This window comes from Canis aureus, chromosome 31 (assembly GCF_053574225.1).
Source record: "Canis aureus isolate CA01 chromosome 31, VMU_Caureus_v.1.0, whole genome shotgun sequence".
Taxonomy (NCBI): domain Eukaryota; kingdom Metazoa; phylum Chordata; class Mammalia; order Carnivora; family Canidae; genus Canis; species Canis aureus.
The window spans coordinates 25,237,690-25,257,351 of NC_135641.1; the positions used below are offsets into that span (position 1 = coordinate 25,237,690).

Here is a 19,662-nt window from a genome sequence, read left to right on the forward strand (position 1 = left end):
GTGTGAGGGGGTGGGTGGGTGAGGGTGTGGGTGTGTGTACATTGAGTAATAGCTAACGCACTCATGTTACTCTGGGCAAAATTTCCTAGTGAGGCAGCTAGGGATTGCAAGCAGAGCATTCCGAGTTTTGTTATCCAAACGTCAGGCCATGGAACAAATTCAAGACTGATGGTGGAGGTTTACCCAGTCATTAGGGAATTTAGATATTATCTTCTCTTTCTAGGAAAGCCAACTTCTGTAGGGCACTCTGCTCTCCTTATCTATGGCGGTAGTCCTCAGCCTTTACTTGTCAAAGTCTCTGACAGTGGGTTACGTTCATGTAACAGCACATCATGGGCTGTGACGGAGAGAAGGCTGGAAGAAGCTAAGTGGATTAACCATAGACCCATCCATATCTCTGCCTCTTCATCTTCCACTTAAGGAGGTAAATGAAGGTGTGAATGACAGTATCATAGGGATAACTTTGAGAGAGTGCTGGTTTCTAAATAAAAAAACAATTCATTTGGAAAGTTAGGACTTTAACAATGACTAGTAATAGGTTGCCTGGGACGCATCTGACAATTGATGGACCCTAGTAATAGTGAATATGCCTAAGCACCAGTATGGCCCAAGCCTTGAGCCATCAAAACCAACAGTTGTGCCACCAAGTCCAGGCTGATGGGCAGCCTTCCTGATGGAGTCATAGTGTGTCATGAAGAAGCATCTACAAGTCAGTGATGTACAGAGGGCTGAGGGGAACTCTAGGCGATTCTCCTCAGGGCAGCACAAATAGTAGAAAGGGCCCTTGCTCTAGAGTAATAAAATATGGATCCTGCCACTTACTGCAGGAGGCTCCTGGGCAATTCACTTGCCTTCTTGGAGCCCAGGTGTCTTCTAGACGTGGTAGAGGAGAAGAACCTTGGCATTCCCTGTCTACCAGGCTTGAGAGGATGGTTAAGAACCTGTGAAAGAACTGCTCAAGAAGTTCCAAAGTAAGTAACCAAAGTAAGTCTACTGCCAGGGTGATTGACCAGTCCTGATGGCTCTGTTCAAATTTAGCCCAAAATGAAGGTTGAGAGGACTCTATGGGAAAGAGGAGAAAAGCAAAGGCAGGACTGGGCATTCTTCAGTGCTTCTCTGGGACAGTCATGTTCTGTGGAGTCCAAGGACAAACTTGGGGCATTTTTGTTTCATGCTTTAGATAGTTAAATGCAGAAAACTGTGTCTACATGGGCTCCTGCCTGTGCGATATTCATGAAAAGTACCGTGCTTGAGGGGGACTGGTTGTCTTAAAAATGGGCTGGTTTTGACAAAGGGGAAAAAGTCGGGATTCGTTTACTGTAAATTGCAAGTAAGAAACAACAGAAAGTTGAATATTAGAAGAACTTTGCTATTGCCAAAACCACACACTTTCACATTAGTAAAACGTGGAGTTCTATCGGAGTGAAATGTGAAACTACTTGCAGACCACAGAGAGTAAAAAGTACTTTTGTTTCATTATTAATACCATTGTCCTTATTTCCTTAAAGGAGAATTGATAGCCACCATAATAGAATCTTTCTCAAAGACCAAACACAGCAAGAAAGAAAAATAAAACCAAATAAACACACAAAAACCTCACTGCCACCATCACCGCGAAGAAAACCCAATGCTCTCAGGATGCATGGTCTTCATCCATTGTGAAGTCATCAGGTTCTAGAAAGAGCAGCCACATTTAGTTCTATCAGGATCCAGTCTTCGTTAAAAGTTTTTTTTTTTTTTTTTTTTTTTTTTCTCCTTTCCCCTCTCCCTTTTTGGAAGACTGGCAAGATGGCCTTTTTGTGACACAGCCCAGTGATTTTGTCCTCTAATGTGTATGCGAATCTGAAGAGGAGGCCTTGTGGGTACCAGGACTGTCGGTGCTCACCAGGGAGTGAGGACAGAGTGGCCTGATGGAGGGATGTGCTCTAGGCACTTCAGAGTGAAAATGGAGCTCTTGGAGGGGAAACAAGGTAACCTGGAAAAATGAGAGGCCCTTGACGTTGAGGGAGAGACCCATTCCTTGCCAACCAACGTGTATAATTTTGTGGTGCCAAACCTATATAATGGAGATCAATAGACTCGAGTTTTCACCTCTTTCACCAGTTCCCTAACTACAGCTATCCTCTGCTCATTCCTTAGTGAAATGTGGGAGTTGAAATATGTGTTTTCTTGTTATTCTCCTGACTGATGTTTAGAATTGGTCATTATTAATCTCAGCTCTTTCTTCGTGGGAACTTGAAGTGTTCTGGCAATGAGATGAGAAGTTGAGACCAGAGGGTGGGGTGGATATTGGGTTTAATGTATGCGGATGAACCAAACAGCACAAGAGTTATTATTATTATTATTTTGAACATATATTCCTTGCCACACCTTGGATTAGTGCTCTATATTTGTTATCATACCAAATTTTGGCAGCAACTTGTTGAGGTGTAAATTTTAGCTTTCTGTTTTAAGCTGTGGAAACTGAGACACTGTAGGAATGAAGAACTTCCCCAAAGTCAGGGCTCTTAAGTAGCTGCATCAGGCTTCAAACCCCAGCCCCTTTGTCAGCCTCATTCTGATAGGCCACAGTAAATGGCAGAGCTGGAAAGACGTAGACCATCTATCTAGCTGGTTCCCTTTCCTTGCATTGGACGTTCTCATTGGTGCATTGTTGTCCAGTCTTTCTTTAAGAAAAGCTAAAAAATAACTGATTAAGGAACACAAAAATATAGTGTGAATTTATAAAGGCACAAAACAGGTATATAATGAAAAATAAATTTTTCTTCTATCAGGGTCTCATTCTATTTACTTCTACCCACAGGCTCACACTGTTATCAGTTCTTGCATCTCTTTCTGGAAATAAACTGGGTACAAACAAACATATATTTGTAGTTTGTAGTCTGTTATATTTCCATGCTTATAGATATTTAGGCAAAGAGGAACATGCTGCATCTTGCTTTTTTATATAATCATAAGGCTGTATGATCATTTCTGTATCAGTGTCTTATGTCTGGTATCTTACAGTTTTAATTAGCATTTCTGTTGCTGTTAATGACTTTTAACATCTTTTTAAATAGGATATAAGCATTTTTTTTTTTTTGCTTTTGTGAATTCTCCTTTGCCTCCTTTTCTATTGTACTGTTGAACTTTTTTCTTATTTTTTACAGCTATACAAATTATTCTTAGCGTGTGATAGGCGTTGCAACACCCCACCATTTTGCATGTCTTTTTAATGTGCATATAAATTAAAAAAAATTATGTAGTCTCTTCAATCTTTGGTTTTTGGGTTTTGTGCAACACTTTGAAATGCCTTCTCCACTTTGGTTATTTAAAAAAATATCTTCCAATTTACTTGTTTTTCATTTGGTTGTTTTTCCTTTTTCCCTTTCTCTCTCTCTCTGTTTCTATCTCTGTCTCTCATCATTGATTCACTGAAATAATATTTTGGTAAAAGATATGAGGTATGGATCTACTTTGATATATATTTTTTAAATTTTATTTTATTTTATTTTATTTATTTTATTTTATATTTTATTTTATTTATGAGAGAGAGAGAGAGAGAGAGAGAGAGAGAGAGAACAAGCAGGGAGAGGGAGAGGGAGGGAATCCCAAGCAGGTTCCATGCTCAGTGTGGAGCCTGACTCAGGGGCTCAATCTCAGATCCTGAGATCATGACCTGAGCTGAAATCAAGAGTTGGATGCTTAACCAACTGAGCCACCCAGGTGCCCCCCACTTTGATATTTTCTGGTTCCACCTGTCCAAATACTATTTATTGAGTAGTCCATCTTTTCCACACTGATTTGAAAAGCCACCTTTATTATATATTCCATTTCTTGATTCTTAAGAATGCTTAATACTTAGGAATTCGTATCATTTTGAGGAACTTCTGTTCCATTCATGTGTCACTACATGCACCATTTTATTTTATTTTTTAAGATTTTAAAAATTTATTTATTTGACAGAGAGAGAGTGAGCACAAATAGGGAGCAACAGGCAGAGGGAGAAGGAAAAGCAGGCTCCCCTCTGAGCAAGGAGCTGTATGTGGGACTTGATCCCAGGACCCTGGGATCATGACCCGAGCTGAAGGCAGACACCCAACCAGCTGAGCCACCCAGGTGGCCCCATGCACGATTTTCATACTTTCAATTACTGCACCTGTATAATGTGTTTTGTTATCTGATGGGGCTACTCCAATCTCATTAGTTCCTCTTTTTCTAAACTTTACTGTCTTTTAAGGTGCTTTGTTTCCCCACGAACTTTAGAATGAATTTGTTCAGTTCTGAAAATAATGTCCTGTTGGTATTTTCATAGGAATTGCTCTAAACTTATTCACTTACATTATGCACTGCAAACATGTTATTTCTTTTTCCTAGAACACAATGCCTTTCCAGTTGTTGGTGTCTTGTTTTATGTTACCAGGAGCATTTAAAGTTTTCCTCACGTAGACAGTGCATAATTCTTTTTAAGTTTATTTTCCTAGGTATTTTTTGCTTTCTCTAGCTAATGGAATTGTTATATCATCTGTTTGTACAGGTGTGTATGTAGTCTCTTGATATCAGTATATTGATTTTCTATCAGCCCCTTTTACTGAATTATCTCATTATTTGAATGAGTTTTAGGTGAATTTCTTCGAGTTACTAGTTCAGCAATCATATAATCTGGCAATAACTATAATTTACATTTTTCTTTCTAGTTTTTATAACTCTTACAGATTTTTCTAATCATGTTATCTGCTACCTCTACAAAAGTAAATATTAAATAGCATTAGATTGAATGTCCTTCTCTTTTTCCTGACTTTAATGGGAATGCTTATACTTAAAATGTTCCCTATTAATTGTAATTTTGGCTTTGGCTTGAGAAATATACTGTGTTAAAAAAGTGTCCATCTCTCTTTTGAGAGTGTTTTTTATTTTTAAAATAGAGACTGGCTGTTAAATGTTTAATACCTTTTTTGGAAACTAGGGAAATCATCATGTGTTGTCTCCTTTTCTGTTTGTTGAGAAAATATCTTAGATTTTTATCTTTTGTTCTGTAATTTGGTGAAATATATAAATACATTTTTCAAACATGAAATCATGCTAGTGTTCCTGGAATAATATCCACTTAGTCATAGTTTATGCATTATATTTTTAGTCTTGTTGGAATTTAGAGGTTAATAATTTATTAACAATTTTTGCATCAATTTTCCTAATTGAGATTATTTGAAAATTGTGCAGGTGGGTATATGTGTCTCTTTGCATTGCCCAATTCCACTATAAAAGTTATGCTTAAATCATCATAAAATAATTTGGAGACCTTTTTTTTTTTCTTTGCTTCTTTTTGAGATAGTGTGAATACCACTTAGATGATCTGTTCCTTAAATATGTGATAGAATTCCCCTGTGAAACTGCCTTGACTTGGTGCCTTTTTTGGAGGGGTGGAGTTGTTTCCACTTTGACAAATTTTTATATTTCTCCCATCCTAATTGGACTAATTTGCTTTTATATCTCTTCTGTGGTTATTTTGTTAATCGTATTTTAGGAAAGTCACCTATTTCAAATTGATTTGCATGGAGCTAAATAATTTCTTCCAATTTTTTTCATTTCCTTTGTGTTTATGGTTATTTCTACATTATTACTGAAAGTTTTGTGGTTTTGTGTTTTAGTTCTCTATCTCCTCTTTTGATTAGTTTCACAGAGTTTAGTTGTTATTTTTTCAGAAAACAGCTCTTGCACTTATTTATCGGCTCTACTGTTCTTAATTTGCTCCAAAAAATTGTCAATAATATGTTTCTTTTGCTTTGCCCGGGCTCATTTTGTTGTTTTTCTAATTGTTTGAGCTTGACTCTTAATTCATCTATTTTTGTTTCTGCTTTTTTGTTAATGTAAATTTAAAAAATGCGAGATCCAATTAGAATAAGCCTCACCGGACAAGAACCTTGTCTGTGCACTTCGAGACTACCATAATGCCTATCACATAGCAGGTGCTTAAGCAAAATTTTTGTATGAATAAATAAACCCCTATGAAATAATTATGGGATTTGTGTGACAGCCCTAGTTCTTCTCTGCTGTCTTTGGCCATTCTCTCTAGGCATCTGCTCATGTGGAGGCATAAGAAAATATTGACATGCTTCACATTACATTTTCAGAGTATGTTATTCATGTATTTATTTGTAAAATCTACCAATACAATTTCCCCCCAATCAAGTAAAACTAGGTAAAAAGATCTCTGCAAAGATTAGCTGAGGAAGAAACATATGTGAGTAGAATCAGAATGTTAAGAGCTGACAGGTTAGCAGATAGCATGCCCATGATTTTTGTGGGTTTGGCCCCTTTGTTGAAGCTAAATCTTACAGAGAGGCCCAACCCTAGAGGTAAAATGATTAAAACAGATGTGCTGCAGTTGGCGGGGAGGGTGCTGCGCCAGGGGAAGCCCAAGACTGCTGCTGGCTGCCTTCCCTCCTGATCTTATCCCATGTCTCATTTGAAAACCAATAGTTGAAAAACTCTCAATTTTCAGATGAGAACGAAAACAAAAATGCAAAGAAGGCAAATGATTCATTCAAAGTTACTCAGTGAATTAGAGCCATCATGTGGGAATACAACTCTGGCCTTCTGTTTCTGAATCTAGTGGTATTTCCAGGCTCACAGGAAGCTTCCTGTACCTTGCTCCACTGTGTGTGTTTTTGGATGGCCCTGGTGTTTGATTACCTCTCGTGGCAGGCCCAACAGCCCTTGCTAAGGCACAGACTGCATATTTGCTGATCCCTGAGGGGAAAGCTGTGATTCAGACTTTGAGGTCTAAGAATTGCAGACTTAGTTTCTAGTCTCCCGATGAAACTGCTAATCTGGGTGCCAGTGGTGTTTCTGCTACACGGACACCTGCCCACACAGCATGATTAGAAATTATAATGATGACGGCGATGAGTCTTCCAGGACACCTACGTTCTTTGCAAGATATTTCTGCTAATCGTCTCTACCAGAATCAGTTGGAGAACTTTTTTTAGTTTTTTTTTTTTTTTTTTAATTTCCCCCTTTCTAAGTCAAGTAAAAATACTAGTTTAATTCTGGTGTAGGGTAATGATTTGTCCTCACCATTACTGATGTGTCATTTTTTGCTCATGGGATCCCAGAGCCTCAGATCCATGGGGTGATGATGGAAAGCACCCTGGGCTACATGTGAGGAGATTTGGGTTCAGATTGCAGCCGTGCTCCAGACCTTGGTAGCAGTGCCCCAAATCTTGGTAGATATTACTTCCCTTCTTCGTTTGCATCTTCGTTTCCTCTTCTCTTTAATGGGCATCCAATTATGTTGTGTCTAACTTACAGAGTCACGGGAATCAAATGAGGTAATGAGTAAGGAAATGCTTAATGAACTCTACCCTATAAATTGAGAGGGTCATCACTGAAGATCTTTTGCACTATTGGTATCCTAGCTTCTTAGGGTTTTATGGAATGCACAATTGAGTGTGAGAGCTGGGAAGGTAGTTCAGATGAAGGACTAAAATAAAGCCTGAAATGTTACCATATATGGGCTCCACCTTGAGCCAGGGAAAAAGGCTGCCACGAGGGGTTGGCACACAGGGGAAAAAGGTAGATCCAAGGAATTGGGAGTCTCAGTGGAGAAGTAAAAGCAAAAATTAGAAGTGGAAGAGGAGGAGGCTAGAGTCTGGTTGTGTGACAGTGGAGCTATCGTCTAGAGGTGACAAGAGGCATCAAAAAATGCTGGCACTGGCTTTGAACCCTGTGTATCTGGAGTGTAGGGGGTCAGGAGGGTGCAGATAGAGAGGCTGCAGGGAAACCCGTGCCCTCAGAGAAGAGCCACGTCCAAGAAGGCCTGCCAGATGCCCTCAGAGTCGGATGGAAGCAGTTCCAAAGCTTCTATCAGAACAAAGGGCCAGGAAGTGCCTTGTATTCTTTGTCTTTGTATTCTGTTATTTAGTGTGGTACTTTATTCACAGTACTTGCCTTTTTAAAAAAAATTGTTTTTGGTTTTGCCTTTTAATTTAAAGTCTGAATATCTGAAGGAATGTTTAAGAAGGGTTCTGATGGGAAAGAGACAAGTGGGTCATTCTGTTTCTCTTTTTTGGTTTACTGTTTGCTCATCCAAAAAATGTTGATCTCCCTAGCTTGATTTCTGTAATGCTCACTACCTTTGTTGGAGGGCAAACATTTTTCTAAAAGTAGGATGAGAAAAAAATACTTGGCAAATATTTTGATATTATTGTTAAGAGTGTTGAGGGTTCAGGAAGGAGTAAAATGTTTTTAAAAGTCCATTTCCTTTAGCAGAGGACTTGAGCTTATAAATTGGGCTTGAGTAACTCTAGCTTTTATTCTGGTTTGTCTTTCTGTCTTTCCTTCTTTTTTTCTTTCTTTCTCTCTCTCTTTCTCTCTTTTTTTTCTTTTCTTCTTTTCTTTTCTTCTTTTTCTTTTCTTTCATCATCTATCTATAATCTATCTACCCAACCATCCATCCACCTACCCACTCACGTGGGTAGATAGATAGTCTACCATCTGTGCAAGATGGTAGACTTGAATTTTTCTTATTATTTGATCTTTGATTGGTTTTGCTGAATCAAATAACCTGAATTGAAAATGAACTGACTTTTGAAAGAGAGATTTGAGGAGAAAAAAAAATGTATCCTGATTTTTTGAAAATAATTTTTCCCAGGCTAGGTTATATAGTTTCACTAACACTTGGGGTGGGAATGAAAAGGTCTAGATACATTGAATCTCTGAAAACCCTGTGAATGTTGTTGGCTGAACTTTTTTCCCTTAACGTCAGTTAAATAGGGACAATATACTATCTGAAACCTTCAACCATGATTTGGAAAGATGATTCTCTATCTTTTGCTGGTCCAAAAATAAAATAAAATTTAAAAAATAGCAAAAATGGGAAATTTTCAATTATAATTTACTTTTTGGCAAAGCCAGTCTTTCTCATTCTGTTCCTTTCTTTATTTATAATTTAAAAATATCTTTAATTCAGTTAATTCCTAGCTTCCAGTGAACCTTTTAACTAATCAGATGCATTTGAGATACTTTTTAATTTATTATAAGGACAATACAAGGCGAGAAATCATTTTGTGTAATGTCTTTTCTTGTTGTTCAGTGTTGTCAGCTCTTTTTCCTGACAAGAGTTTCAATTTGGCTGGAAGCAGCCTGAGGGTATTCATCCCCAGTAATGTTTACCATGTTGCTGTTGGTGAGTTACAAAAATAGTAACTAGCAATAGTAACTGGTAACAGAGTCCCTGTATGCCTTCACCTAGCTTCCCCTAATAGTAATATCTTGTATAACCAAATACATCTGTCAAAGCTAAGAGATTATGGCTGGTACAACACAGTAAATTATACTGCAGATGCGTTAGATGCACCTGTTTCTCCATGAATGCCTTTTTATCTCTTCCATGGTCCAGTTCAGGATTTATTCTGGATTTATTCATTGTGTCCTTTTAGTCTCCTCTGTCTGTAACTGTTGCTCGACCTTTCCTTGTTTCTCATGACCTTGATCCTTTCTGAATGTCCTGGGCAGGTATTTTGTAGAAAGTCCCTCCATTTGAGCTTGTCTCATGTTCTATCATGATCAGAGTGGGGTTGTCGATTCTGGGGAAGCCCGCCATACAGGCCAAGTGCCTTTCCTATGGATTCATGTTGGGAAGTACATGATCTTAACCTGAGGTGATCCTGTTACAGAGATGTTAGCCTTGCTGGTGATCAGTTTTGTTTTGTTAAGTTTTAACTAACAACCTTCGTCTAAGACTATTAACACTCTGGCACTTTGGCAAATTGGTGGTGACAACTGCTCACTGGTCTTCAGACTACTAGCTTCATTGTGGTGGAGGGCTTGCACTCTCAAAGCAGGCAGCTCCCACAGCTCTGTGAGGAAATGTGGTGTGGACCTGAGGCCCCTGATCAGGTTTGCCAGTCTGTCCTGTTTTAACCCTGGGGCCTGCCCGAGGGGAGACCTGAGCTATAATGCTGGTTTTGTGGATTCTTAGTGAACTGCACAGGAATCAGGTGCAGTTCTAACTGCATAGAAATCAAGTCTCCAACAGAAAGGAGAACACTAAGGAAAGCAAGTGGAAGTGAGAAGTGGGCCTCACCTGTCCCTCCTCATGACTTCTGGAGATGATCCTTCCCTTCATTACTATGGTGTCATGGATGCCAGCCATTTACGGATCAGATAGAGTCACCCCTCCTCCTGTCATGAAGAAAGAAGTATGGAGAGTGATGGAGGGAGAGTTCTTTATCATTTGATGAGGGAACAGAACCATGGACCAAAACCAGCATCCCAGTGGGTAGAGTGGCTAAGTTGCTATTTTGTTGGTAGTAATCCTTGGTCTTGTTTGGTTCTCTTCATCTTTACATACAGGGTAGGGCCATTTGCTAGCAGTATCCTGCAATCTCTTGATCATGAAATTTAAGATTTAGAGAAATAATTGGCAATATTGACTGGGTTGGGTCTGCCTGTGGGAACCTATGTATCTTGATGTCTATTGTAAAACCTGTCTCTCTGTCTCCACTAAACGTTTTGCTTTGTTCACTTACTGGGAGGTAAGGAGAGGCTGGGGATGTGTTATCCAGTGTGATAGCCAGTAGCCACATCTGACCATTGAGCACTTGAAGTGTGGCTGGTGTCAGTGTTAAAAGGGTAATATTTTGTATATATTTGTAAAATAAATCTTTCTCTATTCATTTGATTTTATTTTCTATTATTTTAAAATGTAACTACTAGAACATTTAAAATTGTGTATGTGGCTCACATTATATTTCTGTTGGATGGTGGTTTGAGCCTGGGAAGAATATGGAACACAGTAAATTGACCTTGTGTTCTTCCCTGAGTTCTAATAATGTTGGCATTAAAAGGAAAAGCTTCAACAGTCATAATTTTCATTAAAAAAATCTGATTCAGAAGAATTGGCTCATTTTACATTATTGCTTGGACTGGAGAAGAATCTGACATTTGGTATTTTCATAATTGAGAACATAACTTGCTGACTTAAAAAAAAAATCACAACATTTTGTGCTTGGCCTTAGGTACCAGACTTTGAGCTCTTTGAAAATAGGGATTGTGCCCTTCTCTCTTTCTACCATCCTTTTCCCCAAAACCACATGTTAGCTAGCACATAGGTGGTTAGCTGGCATTTGTTGAGAAACAAAATAACATTTAAAAAAGAGAAAACCTTATGAAGCTACCCTGTATTTATGGCTGGAAGAGACAAATATCTACCTTTATAAGGCAACCCTTCTTCTTAAGTCAACCACCCAAATTAAAGAACATTGATCCAAGTGTTTATTTACTTCTTGATTTGATTACCATTCTCATCAGGTGTCCCTGTCAGCTCTGCTTGTGATAAAGAATCTTTTCAAAATGCTTAACCTCATCACCCCTCTGGGGAAGGGGAGACAAAAAAGGATGCTGCTTACACATATTAATCTTCACCTTGTTCAGACAGTATATTTAAGGCCCTGAAGACTGGATTATTCTTACTTTCCCTCATGTTTGATTCTTTCTAATATCTACCGATACAATGGAGGATGTGGGAATAATAATGAGAGATGAGTTTAAGCTTGGACTACATTAACTTTTCATTTGTTTGTTTTTCAATTTTTATTATACTTCATAACAAGCCAAAGCCTGTATGAACTCAGAACTCACAGGCCTTCAGTGTTCCATTATATGTACTCCCCTGATTCTTTGTCTTTGGTGCAAGCCCTGGGGCTGGGTGAGGAGGCAGTTTTTCTTAGATGTTGTTTGGTCAGAGATCTGTGCTGGGAAATTCAAGAGCTTCCATGACTCCATGTTAGGCATGGTGCAGATTCTACTGATCTGTGAGTCCAGCTGTAGTTAAGAACATGTCACCTTGGTCAGGGGCAAGCCTTGTAGAGTCTACGATGGCTGTGTTGCTCACTACTCCTGGAAGCGTCCTCTTGAAAGAGCCCTTTTGGTTATACAAACCAAATAGTTGGTTATACAGCTATTTCTTATATTTCTTATTTCTTTTTTTTTAATTAAAAAAATAAAAACTTTTTTTTTTTATTTCTTATTTCTAAGAAATAGTTGAAGCTTTGATTCTTCTGCAGAACAGGATGGAAGATCACGGGTTCTCTTGGAAGTATACAGGGCAGCAGTAATGAGTGGAGAAAGGATTGGCCTTGGAGTCAGAAGGTCTGTGTTTACTTTCCGATTCTCCTATTTTCTGGTTGTTGGATTCTGGACAAATAACATACCGTCTCTGAGCATTAATTTCTTCATCTGTCCAAATGGACAATCTCTGCTTCATGGGATCATCATATGTTAATGTAAAGGGAGTACCTATTTTGGGGACCGATTCTTGGGCTTTATAAACACTAAATGAATTGGGTTTTTTTTTTTTTTTTCACACAAGTCCTGTGATTTTGTTGGTGAAAAACCAATAGCCGTCGTCTGTCTTCATTTTGGAGGTGGAGAGGATGGTGCTGGGTAACCGGGGGGTAAGTTCCACTTTAATTCTAGCTTTGAGAAAAAGAGCAGGGAAAATGTGGTAAGCAATTGCTTCTAAAAAGCTGGGACTAAAAGCACTTGATGGATTTGTGCTGGCTTCCCGGTAGACTCATCTCTGCACTGCCCGCATAGCACAATTAATAGTTATTACTCAAGAAGGAACAAATAAAAAAAGCGAGAGCAGGCATAAAAACATCCTTTCATCTTCCTGACGATGGTCCCCTTTGTCAGGTCTGTGGAGCCATACCTGTGAATCATCCTGGGAAAGCACAGTGTGGGTGATTAGAAGGAAGATCTTGTGGCTCATTTCTTACCCACTTCCTGGGCTGGGGAAATGTCTCAGCTCATCTTTCTTATCTACTGATGTCTTGTCAATATCCACTACCGTTCACCATGCATCTTCACAAACAAGGGCCTCTTTCTCACTCCAAACCATCACCGTGTAGAGAGCCAGTTACACTCTCTGCAAAGTTGTAGAGCAAAAACAGAATAAAGCTGAGAAGGTAAGAACGGGGCCATGGAAGAGCCCTGGAGTGTGGGTACAGGACAGAGTCTGAGCAGGAACGTGAAAACATTCAAGCTACGCTTGTGTTATGAAGCTAGGAAATGAGTCACGTTCTGCTACGGACCGGGCACTTGACCTTGTGTACTTCACTCTTAAGCTCCCAGAGTCCATGAATCAAGTGTTGCCACTTGCAGTCTGGAAGCTTAGTCAGAGCCTAAGGAAACCCTGCCTTTGAGGATGGGTACCCCAACTGGGCATCTGCTTCTGCCATAGATTCAACTTTTTAGGCACAGTGGAGGTGAGGGTAACGGATTTCACAGTATGTTCCTGTGTTTCAATCTGGCTGAAGCAGGAGGGACTTTGAGTAAGCTACATGGGGTTTCTGAGTTTCACTTTTGCCCTCTGTGGGATAGGAATAGGGTTGTTGTCAGCACCGGAGACCTTGCACTCTGTAAGGGACCTGGCACAGAAGAAACTCTAAATAAATGATTGGTATTGTTGATATTATTCTTATTATTATCTGTCACCACAATCATTTCCTTGGCCCTATCTCATAGGGATAACTGTGGCCACAGGAAGTATTCACTGTGAAAGTGGTTTGCACTAGATAAATGGGAACTGCACAGTGAATAATGCAATTAAAGAAAGCTCAAAATCAATTCCACCATCTTCTTTTTTATTTTCACTCATGGGTTATTTGTCGTCAAGTCTCGGACTGTATCTCTTTTTTTTTGCCACCTCCCTTGGATTTTTCCCTTCTTCTCTCTTCTACCTGCTATTACTCTAAGCCGAGCACTCATTGCCTCCTGCTGTACTGGTGTTCCTGCCTCCAGGCTCTCTGAGAGCCTGCTTCTAAAGTGTGGTTCCTGGGCCTGTGGCACCACCAGCATGCCTCACAGCTTGCTGCAAATACAGCATCTCGAGGCCCTCACAGACCTGCTGAATCACAGGGCATGTTCATCACCCTGCTGTGGGGCCTCCATCCAACTCATTTGCTCAAGAGTAGCTTCTTACCAGTGTGTGCGTGTTCTGCCTTTGGACTATTTCCTGTCTCTAGTTGCTCTTAGTGCCTCTTTTGCAACAGGTGTTCGAGAGGGGAAGCATGGGGCCATGGTAAGGCACTAGAATAGGAGAATAGTGATTCAATCCAAGTTACCATCCATGACCTTGACTATGACAATAAAGTCTGAAATGGTCTCTATACTTTTATGATTTCCCTTTGTTGCCCTTCTCCACACCACATGATGAGATCTTCTTAAATTATTAATTGGATCACATCTCACCCCCTGCCATATAGTGGCTTCTTGGTATCTAGAAACATTCAGAAGACCTTCTTGTGGCCTGCAAGGCACTGTGAGGTGGGCTTCTCTTGTCTCCTACTCCATGAGCACTTATTCAGTAAGGTAAGGACACATGAACCTTCCTTTGGTCCCATATATAAGCCAGTTTTGTTCCCACATGACCTTCTTCTGATTCTGTCTATGACTGACTTGGGCTCTTCATTCCAGGCTCAGTACGAATGACATCTCCTCGGCGAGATCTTCCTTAACCTACAGCTAATGTAGCAAACCTCTCCCCTCTCCATCGCTTTCTCCCTTTATCTTGTTTTATGTTCCATATAGCACCGTTCTCTGGAAGCATGGTTACCGTGTCTTTGCTTTCTTCTTGTATATTGCAGACTCTTTTGGTGAGGGATATCTTAGTTAAAATAATGATGGTCATGATTTGCTGAGTGCTCACTATGGGCAAGGCACTGTGTATAGTGCACTCTAATGGATCAGTTCATTTGGATTATTTCATTCTCTTTAATGGATTCTTTGCGTCTTTGTCTACCCTGGTCTGAGGGTATCAACTCCCAAAATGCGGTGACAGTATCTATTTGTTGTCAGTCTGTTCCCAGCCTGTAGAAGATTGCCCACCATTAGGCATAGGAGTAGTGCCCAGGAAAATGGTTGTTTAGGAGATGTATAGATCCCAGAAGATTATTGCCGGGGAATACGTCTACATGGAAGGAAAGGGAAAGAGTCCCTCATCTCCTATTCTGGGAGAAAATAGCCTTGAGTTCATCTTTATCTTTAGTCTAAGACAGGGAGCAGGCGTTGGAATCTGAGTTGGGGTTTGCTGTTGCAACCTTGGGTACAGAAGCGGATCCTGACAGTCTGGGAGAGGCGTTCTCGAGTGGCACCTTAATGAGAACAAACCCTTGCTAATACTTTCGGTTTAGTGCATAGTGTGGCTGGAAATACAGGGCCTTATGACTTTTACGTTCTTTGCGTGCACGCTTTCGATGTGCGTATGTGAGCCTTTATTATTATGGACTCAGCCGGCAGTAACCATGGTGAGTAGACCTATCACACAGCATTTTTCTGAGTCAGTTTAAAATGCTGACAATTAAATATACCGTACTCTTTTAAGCGATCCATCAGTCTCCCTTGTTGTCATGGTGACCGGAGTATATTTAGAAATGTGACAAGTACACTGAGTTCAATTGCACTTTTGCCAAAACATAGTTTTGCAGCTAAAATTGAATTTCCTGATTGAAGATCCAAGTGCTGTTAAGGGGGCATAATCGTTTCTATACATTATTCTGGAAGCATAACTTACATCATTCTATTAAATCAGCAGTTAAAGTCTTACTGGGCTAGTAAGATACTGACACTTGAGTGGTTGTACGTAGAGTTGATGAAGTAAAATAAAGGCGGCATCATGTTCTTTCCTTTAAAATTAAATTGGGCCTCACCAATATAACTAGTTCAATGATTAATACCTTTATGTCTTTATAAAGAAATTGTAGGTAAGCGTGCATGTGTCTGTTCTTCCGGATTGTATTTTTAATTGAAAGAAATTTATTAGGCACCTCCTCTCTCCTACATACAATCTATTCTTAGCAGTATGAGGGCATCTCTTTTTCTTTGGTTTGACCTCGGATTGACAAGCATCCTTATTTTTCCCCAGCCTCGTTCCTGCTGGGTTCTTCATGGGGCAAAGCGATGAAATGAACATGACTTTTTGCCGAAACAAAAGGAAAAGTTAAAGTCCCCTCTCTTGTCTGGTTGGGAACTAGGTTTGGATTCTCACTCCCTGTCTGTCCTTTGACCTGTCTCTGCAGTGCTAGGAGAATGATGTTGACGATGCACTCCTTCCTTGTTCTTTCCACCAGAGGAAGTTGAGGAACTTATCCAGTGCCTGGTCATTATTACAGCCCTGCTTCCATTCCTGGCCAAAGACAGATTGTTTTTGCTTTGGGGATGAGAAATAACAAGTCCTGGATACTTTTGCCTCTGAGTTTTCATGGAGCTGAATGTGTCAGCAACTGGGATAGATTTTGAACCCTTGATGCTATATGGTTAAATTGTTTTTATTTCTTTCATGTACATTGCAAACAATGATGAGATATCCTAGTTATAATAACAGTGGGTAAGATTTCCTGAGTTTTTATTATATGCTTGCATGTAGTAAGCTTTGTATGTATGTATGTATTTGAGCACACACACATGCACACGAGCAGGGGAGTTGGCAGGTAGACAAAGGGAGACAGAGGGAGAAGCAGATTCCCATTGAGAGGAGGGCCCAATGCAGGGATTGATTCTAGGACCCCGAGATCATGACTGAGCCGAAGGCAGATGGTTAACCAAATGAGCCACCCAGGCGCCCCTGTAGTAGAGATTTTAAGGATCATTTCAGTGGAACTACACAGTAAATCTTATGACGTACCTCTATTGCCATTCTTATTTCACATTAAGGAAACAGGTATAGAGAGATTTTGTCTATTGACCAAGAGTATACCTCAAATAGCAGTGGAGTCTGGATTCTGATCTCAGTGCCCTACTAACCAGTGCCTGCTGGCCTACCCCGTGGTGAAGTCATATAGATATTTCAGTGTTTCCAAACGTTCACTGATGTGGCCATTACATAACAGTAAACAGGTAGCAGGGTCTGAAGGCATTGCTGAGCCGCCCTGTGTCTCCCCTAATGGTTTAGAACCAAAGGGGTTTGGTACTGGGCAGAAAGGGAGCGTACGTAAGTCCCGCCTAAGTGCAATGGTTTGGTATCAGGACCTCTTTACATTCTTCAGTGAGTTTTTGTTTATGTGGGTGATAGCTAATGATACTCATCTTAGAAGTTACAATGGAAATAAAAGATTTTAAAGAAAAAATGTTTGTATAAAAAGAAGCACATTTCCCAAAAGAAGCAAAAGAAAAAATAGGGGAATAACAATGTGTCATGACATATTTTTTTTTTAAGATTTTATTTATTCATGAGAGACACAAGGAGAGAGAGAGAGAGAGAGAGGTAGAGACACAGGCAGAGGGAGAAGCAGGCTCCATGCAGGGAGCCCGATGTGGGACTCGATCCCAGGACTCCAGGATCACGCCTTGAGCTGAAGGCAGGCGCCAAACCACTGAGCCACCCAGGGATCTCCACGACATATGCTTTGATTAAAGTTTATAAAGAAAATCTAGAATTTACAACAAGGTTTGGAAAAATGAAGTAGAAAAGATGTAATTATGGATTTCCTTCTTTGAACCTACACCAAAACTTGACAAGTGGTAGTTTCCTAATGTGCAGTTGCAGCTCGTATCAATAAACTTCTTTATACTCTGTTATATTAAAATTCACTGATCTAATATTCACTTTGAATCGATCTCCACCTCTGTATAACACCACAAATTGGTCATTTGGAAATACTGCGTTACTGAGTTATATGTATCTTCCAAATGTTGACAAGTTTCACTGTGTAACAACAACGGTAAATCACATTCATTAATATCACCACTGCTTTCATCAAAAAAGTATTTCAATTATTAGGAATATGTCATGTTGGGCAGCCTGGGTGGCTCAGTGGTTTAGTGCTGCCTTCAGCCCAGGGCCTGCTCCTGGAGACCCAGGATCAAGTCCCACGTCGGGCTCCCTGCGTGGAGCCTGCTTCTCCCTCTGCCTGTGTCTCTGCCTCTCTCTCTCTCTCTCTCTCTATGTGTGTCTCTCATGAATAAATAAATAAAATCTTAAAAAAAAAAGGAATATGTCAAGTATATAATAGTAGTAGATGCACTGTTTTTGAAATTCTAATTTTCACTCTAAAACTGATTTTTATCATTTGCAACAAATACCGTTAGTTGTTTTCCTTGAAATGATGGATTCTCTTGGTTTATTTTTGAGACAGTATCTGGCAAGAGCAAGTCTGAATGACCGTGGTACGTCAGTCATTCTTTCAAATAAAAATGATGTTCCACGCAACCTGCTGTTTAGCTCTTGATTCAGTCACACAGTGCATTTCTTCGAGATAATCATTGTAGTTTGGGATTCAACAGAAGGTCTTTATGCCTACTTTCTATTTTGTCACATAGAATATTTAAAAAGATGTGTTCAAGGATTGAGTTTAATAAAATCAGTAAGTTTTAGTGCATGGAGGAGAACCTATCCTGTTCTCCTGTTGTATCCTGCTGTAAGTGAACCTATCCTGTCTTCCCTTTACTGTGGGTACCTGGTGGTGAAAAGTACACACACTGGCCATTTTTCTTTAATTATTGAAGTACAGTTGATGTAACACAGTTTTACATTAGTTGGAAGTACAAAGTGTTCCAAGGATACACATGGGAAATTCAACAACTCTGTAAGTCATGCCATGCTCACAAGTGTAACTACCACCTGTCACCGTACAATGACGTTACAACGTCACTGACTATATTCCCTATGCATGTCCCAGCTTTTAGATACTCATACTGTCTCTAGTATCTAACAAAGAGAAGTGGGTTTGAGAGAGAACTTTAGAGGAAGGAATGGTGGAAATCTAGAAAGTGATGTGGAGTGGGGCATAGGAGAGAATATAAGCATCCAAACTTAATGAAGTGCTAAGAGAGAGGTAGCAAGAAGTGAAGGAGATGGAGGAATTAAAGCTACCCTTGAGAATCATTGTGGTGCTACTGCTTGATTCGTGTTAAGACTCTGGCCATTTTTACCCACTCTTGATCGCTTTTGCACCATTGGTGCAGATGTCAACGCTGTGAAAAACACTCATCGTGGACATTGAGAGCCAATGATCTAATCCTGTCCTTTCATTTTTCAGGTCAGCAGAGCTGAAAGGGACCTAGCCAGGACCACAGCACTGGTTAGTAGCAGTGCTTGGACAAGAACCCAGATATTAGTGAATTCCTCTTTTCTTCTTCTAACTTCCTGTGCCAGTTTTAGGAATCTCAAGGTAGATGTTTCTGAATTTTGTGAATATGTGGTGCCCAATATATATAGTTATTGAATTTATTTGGAAAGATTTCCATTGTTTTTTTTTTTTTTCATGTTAAGCCCTTTGTGTATTTTCCCCGCTCTGTGCTCACCACCACACCACTGTCCTCTTTCCCACTTTTCAGTAGTGACCGCTGCTGCTCTTTAAACAGAACAGGTTCTGTCTTTGCCAAGACCTGAGAGAAGTTGAAGGAGCGGTTCAGTGCTTGTTCATTTTCTGGCTTAGAATTCCAGCTTTGCGGGGCAGGTCGGGGGAGACTCAGGGAGTTTGGGCTGACATTGCCACTTCCTTCTTCACCTGGACTCACTCATAGTCACAGGACAAGTCGCTGCATCCACCCATTCCCTTTTCTATCACAGCAGAGTCATCTCACTAGAAGACCTCCACCTCCCAGTTCTCTATTAGAATTCTGTTATTTTTTCTTTTATCTTTCATGTAGGAGGGAGGTCATGCAACCAAAATTACCCTT

General features: G+C 40.0%; 1 protein-coding gene across 9 annotated transcripts in view; it reads left to right on the forward strand.

The window, feature by feature from the left end:
* LPP (LIM domain containing preferred translocation partner in lipoma) overlaps nucleotides 1-19,662 on the forward strand; it is a 604,338-nt gene that overhangs the window by 75,159 nt on the left and 509,517 nt on the right. For 2 of the 9 annotated variants that reach the window (XM_077880048.1, XM_077880056.1), the window contains exon 1: nucleotides 1,747-1,970. The exons of 4 other annotated variants lie outside the window; for them this stretch is intronic. The gene's annotated coding sequence lies outside the window, so the exon portion shown is untranslated. Of the gene's footprint in view, nucleotides 1-1,746; nucleotides 1,971-19,081; nucleotides 19,152-19,662 lie in introns of those variants that run through there. 3 more of the 9 variants (XM_077880057.1, XM_077880058.1, XM_077880052.1) reach the window with 2 other exon arrangements.